Raw genomic sequence first — 7204 nt, 5'->3', positions numbered from 1 at the left:
ACAAGAATCAGGACACTCTACCACTCTATCCCAGCAAAGATCAGGACACCTTACCCCTGTATCCCAGTAAGGGTCAGGACACCATACCTCTGTATCCCAGTAGGGATCATGACACCTTACCCCTCTATCCCAGGATGACTCAAAAAAACTCTACCCCTCTATCCCAACAAGAATCAGGACACACTATCCCAGCAAGAATCATGACACCCTACTCCTCTATCCCAACAAGAATCATGACACCCTACTCCTCTATCCCAACAAGAATCATGACACCCTACTCCTCTATCCCAACAAGAATCATGACACCCTACTCCTCTATCCCAACAAGAATCAGGACACCCTACTCCTCTATCCCAACAAGAATCAGGACACCCTACTCCTCTATCCCAGCAAGAATCAGGAATCTGTACCCCTCTATCCCAGCAAGAATCAGGAATCTGTACCCCTTTACCTCAACAAGAATCAGATCACCCTACCCCTATATTCCAACAAGATTCAGGACACATTACCCCTCTATCTCAACAGGAATTAGGACACCCTACCCCTCTATCCTAACAAGAATCAGGAAGCCCTACCCCTCTATCCCAGCAAAGATCAGGACACCCTATCCTTCTGTCCGAACAAGAACCAGGACACCATACATTGATTTGAAGGCACAAAACAGGGGTAAGGGTTGTGTTGGGATTGGGCCTAACATAAAATTGACAATTAAAGAGGTGATCTAAGAAGGACAAGAGGACACTTTGACCTCACTGGGAAAGGACCTAGCCCACCCTAGGTCCTGAGTCAGGTTTCAGTAACCATGAAGGCCTTAGATTTGAAACTGCTCTGAGACCAGCCGACAGAGTGCATCATTTTACAGACAAACTTTGCCGGAAAGAGTTTGAATTGTGTGTGTCAGAGAGTTATTGTCCGTCACGCAGCAGAACAATGAACTCATTCAAACTTCAGTCAAACTCTTTACAGCTGTAAATGGATGAAGTTTATTCTGCCTGACGAATCACTGAAGAGCCGCTGTTATCTGACTGTCGACTGAATCATGTGGAATTCATTTAAAAAGTATTTTCAAAACTGAATATGAAACACTCTTATCAACAGTGCTTTTCATTTTTCTTTAAATCAACATAATTTCATACGCTCATTTCTGATATGAGAATATTCAGTATTTGGATTAAATATTGGCACTCATGCTTTTAATGAATCACACTTGAAAAGATTTTGACCTTCTGTGAGAAGAAACAGAAAGTTTTCAGATGTAAGAGGAAAGAAAACAGATGCAAAGAGAGAAGAGAGTCCAGTTTTAATGAAGCCTGATCTTCTTCTGTATTTACATACTATGAAGGCGTGTATGCCCCTGTGTTTATATGGCAATGAATATTTGATCACAGACATGTTTCCTGCTCAGCTGCAGGTTGCAGGCTGTGAACTTCAAACTAACTTGGTGATCAGCGTGGGGAGATGAGGTATGCACAACGTCAAACACACAATTATACAGATTATTTTATCAGCACTCTGCTGCTGCGACACTGAAGAATCAGATGACACCTCGCACGGCTTCGAGTCCACTGAATTCCTCAGTATTTCAATAGAAATCATTGTTTGCGCTGTTTGGACTCTTCAGCAGCAGAGCTTGATGTCTGGTTTGTTTTGTTAAACTGTGAACTAAATGGAGTCATGGAAGCTGTTTGATTAGATTTTTAATTCATCATTTATCATTCAGCCACAAAATACAAACAGAAACAGTCTCACTTTGACCACAAGCAGAGGTCATGTGACACCTCATACCCACCTCCAGCTGACCATGTCTGGATTAATAATGTGGTTCATGTTTGAGTAAACAGATCCAGGACGAGGATCCATCCGTGCTGCTGCACATTTGTAAATAATTAGAGTGAAACTGGAGTTGAAAGTGACTTCTTCACATGTTATTTTGCTGCTCTCAGCGTCCCTCAGAGACGCGCTCACCTCTGAAGTTAATGATCTGTGAGGAGGAGTGTGATAATACTCGTTTCATGGGAGCAAATGTAAGAAAATCCAGCTTCTCTTCCTCTAATCATGGAGTCCCGCGGGGGTTTTCATACAGCATCTCCTCTGCTTTGATTTCCCTCAGCAGAGCCTCAGGACCTGATCTGCCTTTATGTAAGAATACATTATGTAATTACACTGAAATGAAAAAGAAATAAACTCACACTAATAATCAGGGATCTGTGAGTTTAATGTGAGCTGATGAAGAAGAACTTACAGATTCATATCAGACTGTAGGCCAAGAAAATGTCCTGATTATAAACGCTTCCTTCACTGATACATCGTACAGTAGAATACAGCAAACTCTATTATAGGTTACAGTTTAGTTCAGGATAATACAGTGATACAGTGTGATGGAGACTCAGATGAATGTATACTTTTATCAGCTCAGATTTTCTGTCATGTGGACTGTTTGAACACTCAAAGAGACTTTTTGTAGTCTGCAGGATTTTCCTAAAAATACCCTGTATAGACTCATACAGCAGTAATCTCTCTCAGTCATCACTACGACCAACTGTCAGGCTGCTTTCAGCCCTAGAGTCGTCTCCTTTGGTCTGAATCAGGGACTCATGTTGTTCCAAAGTTGTATAATTGTCTAGAGTTGGTTCGTGTTCTCACGGCAGCATTTACAAGCGGACCAGATCAAATGCCTTGTGTGAGAAAGCTGCTCTTGACTGGTCAGAATTTCCATGTGGGAAAAATCCAGGAAGTAAAGCAAACGTTGAAGAAGAGTACACTTGCAAGATAAATGTGACACTTTCTAATGTCACAATGGAGGGACAACTACGCAGGTTGATTTTAGCGCTGCTCATCGTGGACTATATTGCTGTCATTGTTCATTTTAGTCAAAGCATACAGTTTGAAAACAAGGCGCGGCTCCAACTAGAAAACAATGTTTTGATGCACTGGATGTGCTGAATGTGCATATTAAGGCAGTACAGGAGGAGGTGCACATTAATAATCCTCCAGGACTGTAACATGCTCATGTTTAACCCAAACAATGTGTCATGTGACTGCAGTTGCTTCACATCCAGGTCGGAACACCTTCTCACCACAAACCAACCGCACCAGAGTTCGTTTGTAACCGGACTGAGACTGCACTCAGGGGGCGAATGAACTCGAGTTCAACTGAACTCAAACAGGGCAGGTGTGAAAGCATCCTCAGTGTGTGGAGGTGTATGTATCTGCAGAGCCTGCCCTCTGACTGATTATTCTTTTCCTTATTGTTCTGTGTTCAGGACATTCTTGGTCACAGCGCTCAGGTGAGGGCAGCACTTTAAAAAAAGGTAGTGCCCAGGTGTCAGACTGTAAGCAGCACCCATCCAAAAGTCAGCAACGAATAAAAAGGCAAACATCAAGATCAAGAGTGGATCTGTGGTTGGCTTTCACTTTTATTGTTCCAGTTCAGAGGCCACAGGGTGACAGGGAAACTCCCAGAATACCTTGGGAGCTGACTCATGTGTGAATCTGTGTAGTATAAAGCATGTTTCCTGTTTTTTGGAAATTAAAATGTTGACGCACAAGTGAAAAGCAGCAGAGACTGGACAGTGTGAATCAGAGTGCAGGATGACGTCAGCTGTGAATCGACTTATAATTTGATCCAGCCTGGGTCAGAGCCACACCCTCAGCTCCAACACCACCCGGTCATCCACCCACAGTCCTAGTCAGAACCACACCCTCCAATATCACAACAAGAGGGTTCTGGGTTCGAATCCATGTGTAAAGTTTCCATGTTCTCCCTCTGTCAGCGTGGGTTTCCTCAGGGTGCTCCAGCTTCCTCCCACAGTCCAAAGACATGTAGGTTAACTGGTGACTCTAAATTGTCCGTAGGTGTGAATGTGAGTGTGAATGGTTGTCTGTCTCTATGTGTCATCCCTGTGATAGTCTGGTGACCTGTCCAGGGTGAACCCCGCCTCTCACCCAGTGACAGCTGGGATAGGCTCCTCAGCAGGATAAGCAGTTATGGAAAATGAATGAATGAACAAATGGATCCAAAACATCTGAGACACAGAAAACACACATACAGCCCTACAATACCAACAGTGGACTATTACTGTACACCACTAAGTGAGGACCTCAAACCAAAAACAAGGAAAACATATACATATGTTACGTATACAATAACATAATTTTTATTTCCTTTATCCTGTGGTTTACGTATTTGTCTTTAGTTGCTCTCAATATTTCAACCTTTAGATTCAGAAGAAAAACTTTGTGTGTTTTGAATCAGTTTGTTTGTTTAAGCTTCGTCAGAGCCGTCAGTTTAAACAACATTTATAACAATATTCAACTGTCCCACCAAAGATTCTGAATTATTTGTTCTTTAATTAGGACTTATCACACACACACACACACACACACACACACTGCGGTTTTGGTCTTTCTGTCCTTTGTTGCGTCTTGCAGACTCGTCCACTGAACGTTGTGATGCTTGTTAATCCCTCTGCAGATTTAACGAGCGCATTTTTATAATCTGGATGTGTTTCTGCATCGCGGCCACAGCTCGAGCACTCTGTGAAGTCGGACGTGGTGGTCACAAATAATGGTGCATCGTGGGACATTTATCAGCTCTGCCAACAAACCTTCTGCAGGGACTCGGCTCAGTCAGACTCTTTGTAGCGTCTCGACTCTGCAGCTCATCCCGATGTCCATGAATCGAGTCACATCAGAGCAGTTTCCAACCGTCATCCCTCGCTGCTCGTCCTCTGATGAATCTTATTTTGGAGAGTCGACGTCGGACTCCACTTCAGCCATTCATGTGATTTCAATGTCAAACAAAAAGCGTGTTTCTGAGTGTTTGTGAGTGTTGGTGAGGCTGTGGGCAGGGTTTAATATGATTGCAGCTCCTCTTTGATGTATTTGAGGCCTACAGGGAGATCATATTCTGCCCTTTATCACTGAGCCTCAGATGTCGGACGCCTAGCAGCTCTGAATCGCTGCAGCATTGCAGCTCTGCAGCTCTGCAGCAGACCGGAGTCAGACCTACAGGTAGAGACAAGGCCGAGCAGGTGGACACTGATTCATCTGTCTGTCCTCAGGCTGACGGGACTCATATTACCACAGACAGTTCAGTTTAATCACCTTAGGTCTGTGACATCAGGTATGTTTATTGGTCCAGAAACAGTAGAACATTTATATGTTTTCTGACATTAATGTTTCACACCTGAGCCTCACCTGCTGTGACCAGAGTCAAACTGTCTGCTGCTTCATATAATCAACCATCTGATGATGAATTCATGTAATCTGGAACTGCTCCCTCATAACTCTCTGATTGGATGAAACCATAATGAGCTCATTCACATTCACATCAGAGGCTTCATCTGAAGGAGGAAACGACTCAGAGGTCAGAGGTCATCGATAACACCGTCCGACTGTCTGTGATTACAGAAGCTTATCAACACCTCGGCCCGACACAAAGCTGACGACCTTCAAATGTCCTCTGACTCTCAGTTTGTCTCTCTGACAGAAGCACTACTAAAACCTGCTCTGTGCCTTTTTTCCTCTTATAGCAGAGGTCCCAACATTTAAACACTGCAGTATAATGTAGTACAGCACCATGATAGTACAATAATAGTCGAGTATAATGTGGTACCATACAGAAATAGTGGAGTATAATGTAGTACAGTACAGTGATAGTAGAGTATAGTGTAGTACAGCACAGTGATAGTGGAGTATAATGTAGTACAGTACAGTAATAGTAGAGTATAGTGTAGTACAGCACAGTGATAGTGGAGTATAATGTAGTACAGTACAGTAATAGTAGAGTATAATATAGTACAGTACAGTAACAGTAGAGTATAATGTAGTACAGTACAGTAATAGTGGAGTATGATGTAGTACAGTACAGTAACAGTGGAGTATAATGTAGTACAGTACAGTAACAGTAGAGTATAATGTAGTACAGTACAGTGATAGTGGAGTATAATGTAGTACAGTACAGTAATAGTGGAGTATAATGTAGTACAGTACAGTAATAGTAGAGTATAATATAGTACAGTACAGTAACAGTAGAGTATAATGTAGTACAGCACGGTGATAGTGGAGTATACTGTAGTACAGTACAGTAATAGTGGAGTATAATGTAGTACAGTACAGTAACAGTAGAGTATAATGTAGTACAGTACAGTAATAGTGGAGTATAATGTAATATAGTACAGTAACAGTAGAGTATAATGTAGTACAGCACAGTGATAGTGGAGTATAATGTAGTACGGTACAGAAACAGTAGAGTATAATGTAGTACAGTACAGTAACAGTAGAGTATAATGTAGTACAGCACGGTGATAGTGGAGTATACTGTAGTACAGTACAGTAATAGTGGAGTATAATGTAGTACAGTACAGTAACAGTAGAGTATAATGTAGTACAGCACGGTGATAGTGGAGTATAATGTAGTACAGTACAGTAACAGTAGAGTATAATGTAGTACAGTACAGAAACAGTAGAGTATAATGTAGTACAGTACAGTAATAGTAGAGTATAATGTAGTACAGCACAGTGATAGTGGAGTATAATGTAGTACAGTACAGAAACAGTAGAGTATAATGTAGTACAGTACAGTAACAGTAGAGTATAATGTAGTACAGCACAGTGATAGTGGAGTATAATGTAGTACAGTACAGTAACAGTAGAGTATAATGTAGTACAGCACGGTGATAGTGGAGTATAATGTAGTACAGTACAGTAACAGTAGAGTATAATGTAGTACAGTACAGTAACAGTAGAGTATAATGTAGTACAGTACAGAAACAGTAGAGTATAATGTAGTACAGTACAGTAACAGTAGAGTATAATGTAGTACAGCACGGTGATAGTGGAGTATAATGTAGTACAGTACAGTAACAGTAGAGTATAATGTAGTACAGTACAGTAATAGTGGAGTATAATGTAGTACAGTACAGTAATAGTAGAGTATAATGTAGTACAGCACAGTGATAGTGGAGTATAATGTAGTACAGTACAGAAACAGTAGAGTATAATGTAGTACAGTACAGAAACAGTAGAGTATAATGTAGTACAGTACAGTAACAGTAGAGTATAATGTAGTACAGCACAGTGATAGTGGAGTATAATGTAGTACAGTAACAGTAGAGTATAATGTAGTACAGCACGGTGATAGTGGAGTATAATGTAGTACAGTACAGTAACAGTAGAGTATAATGTAGTACAGTACAGAAAC

Source organism: Epinephelus fuscoguttatus, linkage group LG13, assembly GCF_011397635.1.
Source record: "Epinephelus fuscoguttatus linkage group LG13, E.fuscoguttatus.final_Chr_v1".
In the NCBI taxonomy this organism is placed as follows: domain Eukaryota; kingdom Metazoa; phylum Chordata; class Actinopteri; order Perciformes; family Serranidae; genus Epinephelus; species Epinephelus fuscoguttatus.
This window is presented reverse-complemented; position numbering follows the sequence as displayed.